At 42.5% G+C, this 18,227-nt stretch overlaps 1 long non-coding RNA gene across 3 annotated transcripts in view; it reads left to right on the top strand.

Moving 5' to 3' along the window:
* The window catches only part of LOC147996062 (uncharacterized), a 151,920-nt gene extending 134,706 nt beyond the window's left edge, over positions 1-17,214 (top strand). The window contains exons 4-7 of one of the 3 annotated variants that reach the window (XR_015670637.1): positions 13,475-13,517; positions 13,871-13,966; positions 16,442-16,638; positions 16,851-17,161. This is a non-coding gene — a long non-coding RNA (uncharacterized LOC147996062). Of the gene's footprint in view, positions 1-13,474; positions 13,518-13,870; positions 13,967-16,441; positions 16,639-16,850 lie in introns of all 3 variants that reach the window. The other 2 variants (XR_015670628.1, XR_015670639.1) reach the window with 2 other exon arrangements.
* Positions 17,215-18,227: the final 1,013 nt, after the last annotated feature.

Genomic DNA, 18,227 nt, shown 5'->3' with positions numbered 1-18,227 from the left:
GTATAATAGGAGACAGCTCCAAAGGAAAACCACCGAGGGAAAAGCATTCAGAAAGACTTTTCCTTTCTTACTGCAAATGGGATCTGGGTCAAATGAGTAGTGGATCAGAAATAGACTTTAGGATTAAAATCAAAGAGGGAGAATTCTTTTGTTGACATCTCTGTTTGATGTTGATAAGACTTTCAGCTATAAGCCTAGGAAGGAGAAAAAAAAGAGCTCTAGGTTAGATAAAGGGTTAATTAGAAATACTGAATAGAACATGCAAACTGCAAGGGACATTAGGAACATTAAGCCAAGGACAGGCTACCAAATGATGCAGAGGACTAGGAAGAGATAAGAGGCAAAACTTCATAAAAAATCATATATTTACATATGGGAAGAAATAAAAGATCAGCCTATGAATCATATATGATCAAACTTCGGATGACTTCAAATTATCTACAGAACAAAGCTCAAGCTCCCTTACAGACTTCAAGGCCTTCCATTATCTGGCTCCAACCTATTTCCCCTGCCTGGCATTTTACTATGCTCTCTCATCCCTACTCCAGAACCTTCTATTTCTGCCTTGTGGACTAACTGCATTCCTAAGCCAGCCTGCTCCTGAGAGCTGCAAGCTTTGCTTACTCTACTGGGAACCTCCCTTGCTCCCTCTCTCCCTCTTTCTCTACTCTTTGATGTTTGATGCCTCACTGAAAACCCACCTCAAATGCTCCCCAGTTCCCCCATTAAGCCCTCTCTAGTTTTACCAGGAGGAATAATACATCCTGGAAGTCTCCGGGCACCCAGCTCATCTCTCTATTACAGTTCCTTCCCCCATTCTGTATTATTTATGCACATGGTTGTTTCCATCACTTGAATCTTTCTATTACCCTCACCTATTATTTGTGACATGGTCCATAACATCTTAAAACTCCAGTGGTTCAGGCATTGATCGTTGACTTGTACCTCCAATATTTACTTTGAAACAAATAGTTGATTGTTTGGGCTATGTTACCATTCCAACATAAGCTCTATTCCCATGTCAGCTCTAATTTAACACACCGACAAACAAACTCCATTGGCTTCTCGAACATTCTGTTTATGTATGTGGTCTCAATATTGTTAAAATCAGTCAGTTTCTTATTTGAGTATCACCTTGGAATCTAATTTACTTAAAAATATAACACTGAATTTTATTGGATAGTCTTGGAGACATTTCTTATGAGCTTTTCTGTCCCCCACAACCCCCAGTTTGTTTGGCCTTAATTGAGTCCCTGGTCTCTTCACAGCTACATTCCACTCTACTTTGGCAAGTCTTTTTTTCTTTTCAGTCTTAAACTCTGAAGACCATTGTCCATAGACTTTTAAATCACATATCTTAAAATATCTTGGGTCCCTAATTTTCTGTCACATAAATCAAAGCCTCTCCACTTTGGTTTGATTTGATAGGAATCATGGTGGTTAGGAACACAACTTTTGAATTTGGAAAAATTAGGCTTACTTCTTACTTGTTATGCTTGCAAATTGAGTCATCTAGAACTTTCCAAAGTCTCAGCTTCTGAGTCCATAAAAGGAAGATAATAATCATTCCTGCCTCATAAAGTTGTCTTGGGTTGACATGAGATGCCTATAAAGTGTCTGTCAAAGTGTATGGAAAGAACAAGAGTTCATTAAATATTAGCAATCTTAATTTTCCCCCTTATTCATAAGGGGGCCTGCTCAGTGTGCTAATCGAGCCTCCTCACCATGCCAGGAGAAATGCAGTGAGCACACACCCTTGGAAGGGACTGACCAGAACTGTGCAGACCCTGTGTATGAGGCGAAAGTCTCTGATTAGCAATAAAAAGTAGAACAATGATAAAAGGATCGAACCTGATGGAAGGCCGTGCAGCGAATGTGTCTTCACCTCACGTGAGGGTCTGAATTCTGTAAGCCAGGCAGGGATGCTCATACTGCTGTGTTACAGGTCCCTACATTCTTCAGGATGCAATTGTCTTGAGGAAATACACAGATAGGTCTAGGTGAAGAAACAAAACAAGAGGTATCACTTCTCTAGAAGCAATTATGTTTTTACTCAGAGGTGTGGGATACTCTGTCAGTGTCTTCAGATCCTTCCCCAACCCTCCATGCTGGTTCAATTCTTCCTGGACTTGTTTGGTGATGCTAAGTGTAGTCTCTGGAAAAGGGCCTGAGAGAAAATGTGGCAGATTGTGACTGGAACAAAGCTTTGGGCATAGTCACTGATAGTTATTGACAGAAACTAGGTATTGTAACTGATCTGTGTGATATTATATACCAAGCCATGAAACACCTAGTTCTAGTCATTTCCAACTAGCTTGAGGGTCATTTACCTGCGTGTCATGTCCATACCCTGTAGCTTGCAAGTTTGTCTTAGTTTGTAGCTCAGATATTTGCCTATGTAGTTAAAATTCTAATACTGACTGTTCAGAGTCTTGTTTACATATGAGAGTTGACAAATTTCATAATTCTGTGTGAATGATGGTATACAGTTAGACATTACCTGGGAAATACAGAATGTCCCATTGTTGACTTTACAGTGCTCTTTACATACGCTGGTCATGTTAGTAGTTGTCAAGGCTAGAACGAACCTCTGAATTGCAGACTCTCACCTACGGTACAGAGGAATCTATACTAATGTAAACTGGGGATAAGACTTGGCCCATCACATGGGCTGCCTGACCTAATCACAAATGTAGCATGAAGTGCAAGGCCCTGGGTTCGGTCCCCAGCTCCGAAAAAAAAAAAAAAAAAAAAAAGAACAAATGTAGCATGAAGTAGAGGAAGGAACTCTGGACTGTAGAGGGTTCCGTTTTTTTTTTTTTTTTTTTTTTTTTTTTTTCTTCGGAGCTGGGGACCGAACCCAGGGCCTTGCGCTTCCTAGGCAAGCGCTCTACCACTGAGCTAAATCCCCAACCCCAAGCCTCCCGTTTTTTTTTTTAATCCCCCAACTAACCACTATCTTGAAGCTTTGGGCCAGCCAGTTATTTACATTCTATAGTCTCCCATTTCCTTTTAAAGCGAAGTGAGACTTGTTAACTCTGGCTGTACATCTGTCTAGTCTAGTACATCTGGTTGGCCTGCCATCCTCTCAAAGGACCACTAAACTTTGCAGCTAGGAAATAAAAGGCCATTAAAAACCAGAACAAGGGGAGCAGAGGAAGACATCATAGCTCTATCGCCTTTAAAGCAGGAAAGACATGGACAGCGACAAAGCATTCTCCAGGAGCCAGGACCTCAGCTGGGCTTAGGGAGGCCCAACGGCAGCAAATGTTCGTACTGCAGAGACCCAGAAAGGCTCAGGGTTAGAGAGACAGTGGGTATCAGAAACAGGAACATGAAATGAATGCAAGGATTAAAAAGCAGACGCATCAAAGATGCCTTCCCCTGCGCCTTCATATGTCAGGGGCTTCCGTCTGGGAAGTCTGAGCTGACTGGCTTCTGGACCCCAATACAGACTGCCATTATTTAACACATCGAGCAGGGGCTTACTTTACACATTGTGGTTGGACAGCATTGCAAGAGAGTGTGCGGAGGCATGCAGGAACCCCGATGTCTGTATTTGAAACCTACAAACTATGTCTTCCTTGGATCTAGTCGAGCAAAGCTAGGCACCAGGCCATTTTAAATTCAAGGTGCGTTGAAGGATAGCTTGAACTAGAATTATGCAATCACATCCCAGTCAGGTTCAGATACAGGGAGAGAAATAGTGGTCAGTTTGAGTAACAACTACAGGAAGCGACTATGACGGGAGTCCTGAAAAAGCTTATAGTTTTCATGCCTGTGCAATGAAAGTAATATGTGTGGAAAAAAAAAGTAGGGAAACGTGAAATGGATTCAAACCCAGGACAAAGCATTTGTAACAACAGCAGCATATACACAGGGAGTAAATTTGGACTATAGAAGCAGGGAGCTCATTGTTTCTGGGGTCTATTATAGATGACAATTAGTCAGAGAACACATGAGGTGAGAGTGTTGGTGGTTTACATGTAGCAGGGTGGTTGGAGTTGAGGCAGTGCAGATGGGTGCCACAGAGTGACTTGACAGGAGCCAATGGCTCAGGGGTCTCTGGGATTGAAGCCAAGATAGGTGATTGTTTGGCATTTTCAAAACCCAGGCAAAGTTGTTCCTGTTGCCAGCACAATAACTGGATGGATGGCTTAGGTTTTCTGCTGGAGAGAGTAAGTGTCCTCCACCCTGTTTCCCATGCTCAGGAGACACTACACATGAATTCATGTGGCATCTGCTGTATATGGCCGTTAGTTATTTTATTACCAGTTTCACCATATCTATCTGTGGTAGAACGGACTCACTGAAGTTGAAGTGCAAATCTATACAGTGCAGAAAGAGAAAACTGTTAGCGGGTGTCCATGGCCTGGCTCTCATCACCTTGGCAAAAGAGTGGAGAGGATAAGAAGTTGAGGAGATCTTGGAATACTGAATTTCAGGGATTCCTCAATCCATGGCCTGCCAAGTGTTTTCACAGCAAAGCCTATCACTCCAAGCACAAAGAACTCCGAGGTGCTTTTTTATTTCCTGTTATTCAGGTATCAGTGCTGATCGATTATTTCCTATTTTTCAGGTATCAGTGATGATTGAAAATGAAACTTTTAATGAAAAGGATGTAGTAAGTAGGAATATTTGGAGAATCAGGAACACAAAGGAAAGCAGAGACAACAAAAGAAAAAGGAAAAAGGGAAAGTCTTTGAAAAGTAAGGCTATTAATAATATCTTCTAAGAATAAAAGGTAATACTGCCCGAGAAACAAGAACAGAATGTCACTTAAAATAACCACAAATCTTCACAAAACAGAAAGAGCTCTTGGAACTTAAAAAGAAATGAAAATCTCTAGCATTTTTTTTTTAGAAGACAGAGTTTGTCAAATACTACAAAATGCTAACTGGAGAGCCATTATTTCTTAAAAATTAAGGGATTAATTTATCAAGCGAGTCATCCAATTAATAGAAATTATAGAACAGAGACAAGTGGGAAGGGTATTGTGGAAGGAGAGAATTAAGAAAATCCTCCAGGTGTGAGTGAAGCTTCTGGATTGAGTTAGTTACGTCAGAGATGGGCAGAACAGGCCACAACACAACCTACACTCTTGTGAGGGTTTAGAACTGGAGAGAATAAAAGGGAGAGAGGGAGCGAGGGAGGAGGGAAGGAGGCAGGGAAGAGGTGGGGGATATATTTCCTGCTTTTAAGCAGAAATCCCCAACAGTTGCAAGAAGAGCTGAATTGGAACGTCCTTAGTCTTCATGACATCAGGCCTACAACCCTCACCATGAGGTTGAGGCAGGAATAAAGGCTTCCCAGACAGTGCTGAGACTGTATCTCCTACTTCATTCTTTACCAGAATTAACCTCTTTGGTTCAGGAAAACCAGAGGTGGGTCAAGAGGTGAGGCCATGAGATCTGGAAAACAAAACAAAACTACTAACTCAGGAGAAAAGACGGGGAAATTTCTAGAATGATGGTGAGTGGGGAGGATACATAAACAGGCTTCATAAACATGTTCAGGAAGAAGCAGGAAAGACAAAACCTCACAAGGATGACAGTTTCGCTCAAAGAACACCTACCTGCTTGAAAACAAAGAGAAAGGCTCCATTCTTAGGTTAGTTGTACAGAAAAAACTTGGTTGCTGTGGACTTGGTAGGAGACAAAATTGATGTAAGTGGAACTTGGTAGGCAATTCAATGGGCACTTAGTGTCAACTTGTCAACCACAGCAGAAGTCTCCCATTAGGGTCTATGACCTCTCGGCCATTGGCTTTTGGGTCTACAATACTGAGTTCTGTCTCATGGAGCAGGCCTCAAACATAATCTGAAAGTAGTTGGATGTCCCTTTAACAGATGTGTCACTATTGCACTAATGAGCTCATCTTGTCATCATGTGGTGTTGAACATGGAGACCATAAGTAATTAAGATTGTTGATGGAATTCTCTTCCAGTAGCTTGCATAGAACTTTCTGGCACCCTGAGGATTTGCCAGCAAGGAGAAAGCTTCCAACTGTATTCTAGCTTGACTTCTCTCTGAAGGACCACATATTGCCATGGCGAGCAGGCAGTGGTTACAATTTCAAATAATCATTTGTCCCTTTTTTACATTTTGGGAGAGTCCTCAGAATATGTGATCTTTGAAGGAATAAATATCTCTGCCCGCAGGAAAAAATATAATATTTCTTTAAAGAAATTTCTGTGGTTGATTTTACTGCATTTAGCAATAACTGTGATAGTAACAGGTACACAGAGAGGGACATTTTAGGAGCTATCTCTTGCTTTATGTCACCTGACCCTCAAACAACTCAGAGGGTTGTAAAAAAAGTTTTGCATCTCATCACATTTACTACTTAATATAGTATAAACATTGCGTGTGTTTCAGAGAGTGTCATGTGTTTTCTTAAGAAAGAGCTTTCCCTTGTAATAGTTAATGCTACCCAAGTTTCTGTACTTAGGGGAATAGTCATGTAGCAAACTTATGTGCTTGAATTCTAATGACAATTTTGTATCTTGTTTTATGTTAGTGGTTCTCAACTTTCCTAATGTTTAATACAGTTCTTCATATGGAGACCCCCGGCCATAAGATTATTTCATTGCTACTTCATAACTGTAATTTTCTACTGTTATGAGTTGTAAGGTAAATATTGGCTATATAGAGTATCAGATATGCAGCCCCCAAAGGGTTGTGACCCACAGGTTGAGAACCTGTGTTCTACAGCTGTTGTTTCACCTCTCGTTCATTCAAACATCTTTCCATCAGTCGGTCTGTGGTCCTGAGCTGTAAAAGGGGTAATGCTGGCCCCCAGATTATTCTTTCTGCTAGGGAATCATGTCTTATTTACGAGGCTCTCTTCTGTCCCAATTGTAGTTTCCTGCAAGGCTTTCCTTCTTGAATGGAGTGAGGCCTGGATGTGGTGTCGTATCACTGTGGGATGTTAGAGGTGGAAGGTGGTAGGGACGCTCTACCGAAACCTCAAGGAGGAAGAATGCAGTGATGGTGGGCAGTAAGGATGGTCCATAGAGACTGAGGAGGAAGAACCACCATTTTATTTTGTCCATCTGTGAACTGAATTATGAGCTGGGCTAGGGTCTAAAGGTTCTGTAGGTAAGTCACAATAGAACGTCTTGGTCTTTGTTTTTTTTTTCCTGAAGCACAAATGAGTTCAGACTTGTTTCAAAGTGAGTTATGAAGCTAAGTTTTATATTGTCTGTAGACGCCATGATGGCGGTAGAAGCTTTTCAGCTCTAGTGGTGGGAGATAATCATTTTTGGTCAGTCCTTTGGCCATGGTGAAGCTGAGGAAGACGAAATATAGAACAGAAAGTGAGCCTCTGTGGTACACCTTACTGTAGTCTGTGCACAGCTTCTCCAGAGATGAGAGGATAAAGAAAACAAACAGAATGGAAAACTGAACAAACCTTTTCACACTTTCAAGTTCTTAGAGAAGTCTTTCCTACAGCTGTGTATCTTTATGTGTGTGTGTTTGTCTTTGTGTCTCTGTGTGTTCATATATATGTGTATGTCAGTGTGTTTGTGTCTGTATCTGTGTGTGTGTGTGTGTGTGTGTGTGTGTTCGTGTTATGCTTGCTTAGAGAAAAAACTTCTGTCTTTCAAGACATGGTTCTTTTCTTCCCTGTTTCTTTAGTCTATCTATCTGTCTGTCTGTCTGTCTGTCTGTCTGTCTGTCTGTCTGTCTGTCTATCCATCTATCTGTTTATTATGTAGGAGTTTTTGCTCACATCTCTGTCTTTGTACCATATGCATGCCTGGTGTCCAAGAAGGTTAGAAGTTCAGATCTCCTGAAACTACAGGTAGAGAAGGTTGGAACCACCTTGTGGATTCTGGGAACTGAACCTGGTCCTGCAATAGCAATTGTTTTTAACCACCAAGTCATCTCTCCAGCCCCAACTTGGTTTTTCTTTGCATTCTTTTTATTTGAGCTAATTTAACTTTTAAAATTTAGTAATTTGGTAACAGTGAATAGTAAACCACTGTGATTTATAAGTGGCCTGCAACTTATTGCCATGACCTGGAGAAAATGATGTGTGGAACGAAAGGTCTTACAAGAGAACTCTGGGGCTACTAGTTGACCCTCTCTGCACTACAACTAAACATGAGAATAAAGTCAAACACTTGGTGTCCTCATCAGAAACACAGGCTCTCAGTCTCCTAGCATACACTCAGACTGGAGATAAGTGATGTTTTTCCTTTCTGTCTTTATCGTTATGAAAGAAAAACACGTGGCCAGCGATCTTGCAGTTCGTGCCCTTGGAATAAGTGGTGCGGCATTAGGAGGAAATTTTCTTTTCGTCCTCTAGATGGCAGCAGCATTCTTTAGCACCTAACTGGTCATTTCTGTTGCTAGGCAAATCCGCAATAATGGGAGCAGCTACAAATCTTGGCTCCTTAGTCTTTGTTCTCAAGTGTATATAGAACCTTTAATGTACTATTTAGATGACCACTGGTCCAGTGACTCTATTGTTTATTAATGGTTTTGTACCTCCAGAAAGGCTTTGCATCTCCAGGACCATTGGTATTTGTAGACAAGCTTCTCAGCACTGCTGTTGTTGATGTTTGGGGTGGATATTTCTTTGTGTTACTAGTTTTAAAGGCATGTACCACCATACCTGGCACACACACACACACACACACACACACACACACACACACACACACACACACTGTGTGTAGTGCCCTGGGAGTCCAGAAGAGGGCACCAAATGCTTTGGAACTAGTGTTGTTGTAGACAGTTGCTAGTTGCTATGTGGGGTGCTGGGAATTGAACTGGCTCTTCATCAAGAGCAATGAAGTGCTCTTAGCTGCTCGGCTAGCTTTCCAGCCCCCTTTTGGGGTATTTTCAATGGGAAGAGAAAAAAAAAACCAAACAAACCCAAAACTAATGACTTTGAAAAGATAAAGGTGTGGCACATGTTATCCTGAAACAAGATGGATAATTTAGAGTATAGTTTCCTATTAATAATAAGGACAGATGTATGGGTCATTTACTTTTGATTCCTTTTGATTTTAGCAGGCAAGGAAGAGAAAAACTATAGTTAAAAAGACAAAGCTCAGTGGATAGGAAAAATGCAGAAGTCTAAAACTACAGTTTTAGCAGAGTTTTAGGACCATTTTATTTTATTTCCTAGTCTATAAATTGAGGCTCCCTAGTTCAGATGTGACCAGAGTATACCACAAGGCAGCACCTGTAGCTTTTTGCCATGTGTCTCCTCTTGCCAAGCAAGGAGAAAGCCAACTTAAAAGTAAAGCCAGAGAAACAAACTACAAAAGGCACCGCTTCTCAGTTCCCCTTCCATTGTGCATTCCTTGAAGAAACCCACCCCCCAACCCCTGCCATCAAGCAGGATGAACTATTAAAATAGACAAAATGAACCCAAGAGCATGAGAACATCACGAAAAGCTCTCTTACCATCGGGGCAGGAACTTGCTTTTGATCTGTCTCACATGCTCACAGTGTGTTCCAGGGAAATGACTTGGGGCAGGAAAAAGACCAGATACCAAGTCTGGCTTGGGACAAGTTGCCTAGGAGTGTTGCACATCTGCTCCCACTTAGGAGCACCTCTGGTTTTAGAGAAAATGGATACCTCTCTAAACAACCAATCAAATCAGGCTTCAACCTGCCCTCTGAATGCCTGGCTAAGTGTGTTTCCGGTGAAAAGACGAAGGCTAGAAGCTAGACTCTAGGTGAGACAGTTTGAGCTTTCTTTCCTTGAACCTAAACAATGGTGACACACCCAGCTTATGAAATGGCTTAAGGCTGGAGAAGGGATGGTATTGGGCGAGCAAAGGAGGCAGCAGATGGATGGAGCTGGTCTGACCTTTGAAGGCAGCTAGGCACGGCTAACCTTTCTAATACTGTTGGATCAAGCTGTCAACAGCATTGGCACCACTGGGGAAAGAGGATGTTTTCTACGGCCTGTTTCTTCTCCCACGACTCCTGTAGCATCAGAGGTTGACAATGGAACAATAGCTCACCAGCTCCAGAGAGATTCTTTGGAGAGCTTATACTCCCCCTAGGAGAGGCATGTTGTAGGAGCCCTCCCAGCAGCTTTGGCTTAGCCGAAGCCCTCCCACTTGGCTTAGCAGGCTCTGTCTTTACACTGCAGTACAGGTCACAAAGCCCTGTGTGTGCTCTGGGAAGCCATGGACTCGAGGGCAAGTGAAGATCAATGGTGAACTGGGTTCCATGCCAGGGATGGAACTTGACTCCCCGTTTTTCGTTCCAGAACTCAAGCAGTTTGGCTCAGCTAGGGCTAGCCTGCTTCTGTTCATGGAGCTGTCATTTGGTTTTGGTCATTTATACACCATTTGCTAACTGCTCATAATTCCTGTGCAATTTCACTCAGTACATGGGAAACAAAGACAGCAGGACAAGGGGGCTGTTACGTTCTGCCTTGCTTTCGTCAGTGAATGAAATTGGACAGAGTACAGGCTTTTTTTTTTTTTGCCACATTGATTAATATTTCTCTTCTGAATGACATAAACAATTTTAGGAAGAAAATGTGTGCTTGCGAGATAAGTGCAGGATGCCCTGTCTAGTTTATAAGAATGACATTTATCCATCTATTTTGGCAGGGAAATAGATTAGAGTCTGAAAATTCACCATTCAGTCAGCAAATCTGTGAACAGATACAAATCAACTGCCGCTGTCAGAGTTACTGCTAGCTAGCCCACACTGACTCTGTGTAAATAAAGAAACTGGGGGTCCCTTGGCAGAAAGAACTCCGTGCCTGAGAACATGACTTCTGCCTCCAACACCCTCAGTTCCGTTCCTTTCTATGGTGTGTCAGCTCTATCTGTGTAGAGGGGAAAGATCAGGTCATGCATTATGTCATTAAATTAGAAGCTTTCCTGAAAACATAGGTCTTGAGCAGACTTTAAAGGAGAGAGCTCCTTCTAGGAACACAGCAAATGCAAAGCTATCACTGAGTACTCTGAGGGAACACTACCAAAACATGCTGGGTTCTGTCGCAGAAGTTCCTCCATGCAGCTGGGCTAGTCAAGCCTGCTGTGGGATACAGGAAGGGCTTGCAAACTACAGTGAGAGAGCAAGGGAAGAACTCTGCACCCAGAGTGCTGGCTAGAATTAAGAACCTTCCCAGGTTATTCCAATGGGTAGGCATGGGTGCAGCCTGCTTTACACCTATACCCCACAATTGTCGCCTGGGGAATCTGGCTTTCTAGTGTCTCCAGGTTGACACACATGGCCCCTCTGTAGCCTTCTGAGTCCGATTGCATCCCTGGTCCCTTTTAGTTTTTTCTTGGCTCACCCCCAGATAAACTCAGATTGCAATTGTATTTTGGAGCCAGAAGGCTGGGAGGGCTATCTGGAGACCCGGAGTCAGCTTTTTGTGGTTCCTTTATTCAGTAATTCTAACAAACACAATCCATCAGCCTGTCTTATTCAGGAAAGGGCATCATTTGTAGGCAGTCTTCAACTTATGAATGGCTTGCATCCCAAAATTTGTTTGTGGCCAGTTGTTAGGGCTGCAGAGGCGGATCCCCATAATAACGAATTCACTGGAGAAAGTGGTGGCTATGACGGTCCAACTGATTGGCTGCTCCTTTCCTTCCCTGGCCCCTCTCTCTGTGCTGGGGTCTAACCTAGGGCCTCGCACATTCTAGATGTATTAGACTTTTCTCTGTCACTGTGATAAAAGACCTGGCCAAAAGAGCTTAAGAGTAAAGGGGTTTATTTTGGCTTATATTTTCAGAAGTTTAGAATTCAGCATGGTGGGAAAGAAGTGACATTAAGAGTAGGTGAGGCCAGGATATAAAACCTCAAAGCTGGTTCCCAATGACATACTTCATCCACAAATGTTCTATCTCTCACAGGTTCTGTTACATCCCCAAAGGGCACTATTGCCTGGGGACCAAGTGTTCAAACATAAGAATCTATGGGGGACATTTTACATCTAAACAGTGACACCAAGCAAGCACACTGCCACTGAGTCCTACACCAAGTGCTCACTTTTTGCTTTATTTCCTCTATCAGACAGGGTCTTTTGGGGTTGTGTAAGAAGACCTCAAACTCTTCATCCTTTTATCTCTGTCTGTCCTGAGTGCTGGAGTTATAGTCATGTGCCACCACCACTTTCCTTAGGGGGCGAAAATCAAGCCACTTTCTATTTTTAGATTGAAGTATATGAAACTAGCAAAATAGTTGAGTCATGCCATTTTTCCACAGATGCAACCTGTAGTATATCTGTTTATCTTTCCACCTTCCTTCCCCTCCATCCAGTCCTCCTGAGCCTCTTCCTTTATAGTTAGGTAAAGTGGAGGCAAAGAGCACAGGCTTTGTGGGGAAGCTGGCATGCAAATGCAAGTGTTAGCAGGTATGGGCTTGCACAGTTTCTGAAGGTAAATAGGGGTGCACGAAGGAGGTGCCACCAGACTCCAGACAAGCAGACATCCATACAAGGTAAATTGGAAGAACTCTAGCTTGTCCTTTGTTGGAACTTGTCTTTGGGGGCTGGACCGAGATAGCTGGGGTGCTGTCATGAGCAGGACAGACAGCAGATGTGGGCTGCAGACCACTGTAGTCATATACATGAACTTGAGACAGTGGGGAGTGTGTGGGTGTGGCCAGTGAAAGTGACTGCATGGCAAGTGATGTGTATATCCCATGGTGAGTCAAGGGATAGGAGCGCTGCTTGGTGTGCAGTGTGTTGCAATAGAAACAGAGGTGAAGTGTGTCCTTTCCCTTCTGAGGGAAAGTCAGGCTATCTTTTTCCAGAGCTCAGGGTAAATGCTTGGCACAGAGGAGGTACACAGAAAGAGTTGCCTGGGAACCAAACAAGTACTGGTCATTTTTCATCGGTTTGCTATGGAAAGACAAAAGTTCATTTTCATGGTTTTTTTGAAGGGAAAGGTAGCAGATTTCAGAAAAAAACCCCACCCATTTGTGGTGCCTTGAACACTGACTGGTTTAGGAAAAAGGTATATGTTTATTTAGAAGATAATGGTTTTCTTCATTATTTTAATGTCCATTGTCTATTTGAGGTAGGAACACTATTTTCATTGGCCTGTGGCCTTTCTCCAATAATACATGTTCTTATTTTGATAGCACATGAATGAAAAGACTTTTACATTCAACATTCATCCATAGCAAACTACCTGAGAGTTGAACTGCTCCGACTGAATTCTGGGTCAACTAGAAGTACCTCTGTATCATACTGAACACACTGTCAGAGGACAACCACACATTGACAGGATAGGTTAGAGTGAAAACAGGATATAAGGAATACAGAGGGTTCAGAGATTATAAAACTCTTTCCTTTCCCTCCTTGGTCAAGTCTAGGTCAGTAAGGACACCTTTTGGGGTCTTCACGCAATCCTGGTTGCATCTTTCAAAAGGAGCAAATATAGCAGCTAATGGATGCCTACAGAGTCCAGGGAGCCTGCAAACAGGTCTGATGGCTCTGCCACGGCGAGTGATTTTCATTATCCTTCTCCCTGCAGCAGAGCATCCTGATGCCATCTGTTGCCTGTTTTCGGGAGTGAGGTCAGTTCTGAGTCACTTTATGCGATTATGTAAATGTAGCTTCTGTAAATCTCGGGGAAGTACTGTTGCTGTCAATCATTTGTGAAAGCCATCTACTGGGAGGACCTCCGCCTCCATGAGTAACACTGTTCTTTCCATTGTTTAAAGGATTTTAGAAGGAAAGGCTTGTAAGCGTCTTTCTAAAACCATTTCTAAAACTCGCAGAGTTTTATGTAGTTTAAGAATAGTCTGGCATGATCTTTAAGTTTCTAATTTTGATTTAGACCTCAAGTAGAGGTCTGTGAGCATGGTTCATTGGTTATTTCTAGACAAAGCCAATCTGGCTTTGATTCTCTTTCTGTATACGGCCCTAGCAAAATGAAGACATACAGTCCTGTCCACATTGTGACCGTGTTGGAGCCTTCTACTCTACCTCTAGACTAGGAGAGATGTCATGCTTGCTTCCTCAGGTATGACCATGTCACTTACACAGCACTAGACACATACTGATCCACAACACATGAAAAAAATGCTGTATCGCTGTCCTGTATTGGGATGTGTCCAGGACTGGGATGAACAAGGGGCTGGGAGAAGACAGAGATGAGAAAAATCGTTCTCCCTAAAGCTGAATCAGACTGCAGTGTAAGGAGGAGCATAGTGTCATGACTCTTTCCACCGCGAGTGGATAGGTTGTGCTTGGGAGAGTTAAAGGGTTATGTTAAATGGTAGCAAAATAGCAATTAACTAACACTGAAATGGTATCTAGTATGGAAGGGAAAAGAATAACTAGATGAGAACTATATACTCTGTGAACTTTAGAGACGTTCATAGCCAGATACCAAAGATAAATGCAGAGTTAGAAGAAGAACAGCCAGGCATCACAGAGGATTTGGTGTCAAGAATTCTAAGTGTCTGCTGTACACCAGGTTCTTTGGTAAATGCTGGAACACACCGGCAAACAATGGACAAGGACCCCTGAAGGTCACATACAGAGGATGGGGCCCAGAATCACACATGTCAGCAGACAAACAAACCCATTTATGAATAAATATACACACAAATAATAGCACATATTATTAGGATAATAATGATATCCTTTTAATTAACAATTAAAAGGATACCCTGCGAGACGTGAGCAGAATTATGGTGATTTTGGAGACCAGGGAGTGAAATTGGATAGTTCTTGCAGACATCCTCTCTAAAGAGGTTTCATGTGAAAAGACCCGTGTTATCTGGAGGGATGGCTCTGTGAGCATCTCAGGGAGTCATGTTGCAGGAGCAGCAAGAAAGAGTAGAAAGCCCTAAGGCAAGAGCAAGCTCGAAGTGTGCCCAGAAGAAGTTAGAAGTATGCAGTGGATGGATGAGAATAGGTTAGAGGAGGAAGAGGAGGAGGAGAAGGATGAGAAGGAGGAAGAGGAAAAGGCAGGTGTATTTAAATGACTTTTGGGGCTTTGCATGAAATAATGATATGGAATAGTGTGGGATAATGAAATGAAAAATGGTTTGGTTTGTTGGGAATGATCTTTCAGATGTGCTGAGTTTGAAATGCCTGCTGGATCCCAAGAGCTGATGTTAAGAAGACAAGCAGATATCCAAAACCAGGAGCTTAGAGGGGAGGGTAAACTTCAGTCACACGTCTTGGGACCTAATGTATAAATGTCTTATCAAGCCATGACTTCTGAGGAGATGAACCAGATAATGTAGTTAGGAAACTGTCCTGGTGCACTCCTCCCTGTAGAAGTCAGAAGCATCAGGAGGATCTTGCAAGGGAGTCTTGGAAGTAGGCACTAGTAGTGAGAATGCAGAATCCAGGCATAGAAGCAGGAGCCCCGTGTAAAGAACAAAAGATTTAAGGCTGACGTGGTAGTGCATACCTGCAATCCTAGTACTTGGGAGGTAGAGGCAGGAGGATCAGGAGTTCCAGGTCATTCTTGGCTACACAGCAACTTCAAAGCTAGCTTGAGATGCATGAAATATTGTTCTTTCTTCTACTCACCAGGGACTTATGAACCCTGCCAAATGTGGTGGATATAAAAAGCAAGATGATCCTAAAAGCTGAGTTAAAATTCATATCTAACATCTGTCTGTCTGTCTCTCTGTCTATCTGTCTGTCTGTCTGTCTGTCTCTCTTTCTCTATCCTATGTCTACCTATCATTTATCTACATACTTATCGTCTGCTATCTATTTTACATGCATGTAACATATATGCACGTATATTATACATACACACACAAACACACACACATACACACACACACACACACACACAAACACACACACAAACATTCATGACCAGAGCACCTACTGATATACCTCTGCTTCTTTAAAATGATTCTTTGTAGACTTTTAAAAAATTATATTGTTTTTTAGGTCACTAATGTCCTAGCTGTTGGAAAATAATTCAATTAATCATACAGTCATAGGCCCCCTTCTACCTCCTATTTGTTGAAATGTCAAAGAGATTTGGGGAAACCAACTATTTTAATCAAGATTTTATTCCAATACCTGGCATATTAAGCTTTCGCTCTTTGTTAGTCTCTCTACCAAGATTCATAGAGCACATGGACTCTTTTTTGCCTGCTAGAAGCCAAGTATGATAGCTCTCCAGAATGAGAAGCATCTTAGAATTTTGGGGAGCACATGGTTGAAAGGGCCCAAGTATCCAGAACAGAAACGCAATCTGGTATAATGAAAAAATAATCACGTGGTTTCAAACTTAGACACAAATCCCAGCTCTGCGGCTTGCCACTTGATTTCACACGAGTCTGCTGGATGTTTTCTAGTCTATAGAATGGAATAAATATTATTTATTTATTCCTCCCTTCTGGAGTGGAACAGTACCCTCCCTCCCCCTGAAATCACACGGATAGAGGGCATCCAGCTAAAGAGTCAGAACCAGAACTCCTGACCTGATTTTCTATCGTGTTCTTTTCTCTCTTTTCAGGGATAGAAACCACCATCGCTCGTTTGTTTCTGCAGTTTCTTTTACACCAGAAGTGTGCTCTTGTGAGGTTCTTGCTAGGATCAGCCCAAGACACTTATCCCAACTATGCATCGCTTCGTATTTGCCTGCCCTTCTTTCCATCTCAACAACTTGTACAGCAGAGCACATCACCACATCTGGCTGCTTCTGCTCTAATGGTGCTAATCTGGGGCACGAGGTTCATGGGAGAGGTTTGGCACTCCTGCACCTCTTCTATTTTCTACCCCCACTCCAGATCCCTGGGGTGGTCTCTGATGCAGTGGAGGCAGCGTGGGTATGGAGGGGAGGTGTGCCTGCTGTGGGTCCAGCCAGTCCCCCATGTGCTCTGACCCCCTTTGAGGTAAGTGGAGACACATTTCTTTCCTGGCAGCTGCAGAGACCAAGCATCAGAAAACGGCTTTGAAGTTTCCCAAGGAGGAAAGACATTCTATAAAGAGAAGGGCCCATGATTGCTTCCTGACTTCAGTGCGTTAGCAATGGTCTGCTGAATTTTGGAGGGCAGCAGTGGACTTCACATTTAATTGTTTTGATTCCTTTTTAATAATAATAAAAAAAACCCTTCTTAGTTGACTGTGATTGGAAAAACAAGCTAAAAACAATAGGAATGAATCCCAAAGCTGCTCAAATATCTGTCTGTAAATCAGATGTTAAATAAAGGCACCAAAAAGAAAAGTCCTCAAACTTTGTTATAACGTGCAATAGAAGTTTAAGACTATTAAATTTACTGAAATGCATTTTAATATATGCTTAGAATTTGTTTGCATCTCCCTGTTCTATTTTCAAATATGCCTAAAGGCAGGCATTGCTTATTTTAAATTCACCTTAAATCCACCCTCCAACTTTCACCCATCTCCCTTGGTCCTGTATCCTCCTCCCAGTCTTTCTCTCCCTAATATTGGCTTCTCTGTGTGTGTGTCTTTGTGGGGAATAGCTCTCTTCTCCCAATCACACAAATAACATAGTTATTTTTACTTTTGCTGGCAGCAGTCACAATCACAAGCAGATATAAGTATGTGTGTGCATGTGTGAGTGCATTGGTGTGCTTAGGTGTGAGCATGTCTGGGGATGCCAGAGATCAATGTCAAGTGTTTTTCTCAGTTTCTGTCCGTTTTGTTTCCCTGAGATTGAGTCTTTCAGTAGACCCAGAGCTCACCGATCCAACTACACTGACTGGCCAGTGGCCTTCTGGGATCCTCCTGTCTCTGCCTCCCCGGTACTGAGATTATAAGTAAGTACTGTTGCACCCACTCTTTGATGTGGATTTTGGGGATTGAACTCAGGTCATTGGGCTGTGTGGTAAGGACTTTACAAACTGAGCCATTTACTTAGACCTGTAGGTTGTGTACATTGTATAGTTTGTCTTTAATCAAGTCAAAGAAGATTGAATGGCCGTAGCTGAGATTGCTGGAATGTATGGGGGAAGGTATCGAGCATTTAGTTAAGTTTTTTAGGCTCTGGGTGTCTACACTGCATTGTGTTCTGTAAGTTGAGGCCCTACATAAAGGAGAAGTTACTTACTGTTCGAAGAAGGCATGCCATGATGGAAGACACATCCTTGCTGAAATAATGGCAAGAGGAGAAGATTATAGAGGAGAGGGAACAAGCAATGTATTGAAGAAATGCAGGCTTCACATGGTACAGGGAGGGGAAATCCCGTTCCAACCAGAATTGCAGCAGAGGCCATTGGGAAGGTCTGAAACCCAGCAGTGTAACTGGTAGGAATAAACAGATATATTAAACTAGAGTG

The sequence above is a fragment of the Rattus norvegicus genome, chromosome 2 (genome assembly GCF_021556685.1).
Source record: "Rattus norvegicus strain SHRSP/BbbUtx chromosome 2, alternate assembly SHRSP_T2T, whole genome shotgun sequence".
Taxonomy (NCBI): Eukaryota; Metazoa; Chordata; class Mammalia; order Rodentia; family Muridae; genus Rattus; species Rattus norvegicus.
This window is presented reverse-complemented; position numbering and strand designations above follow the sequence as displayed.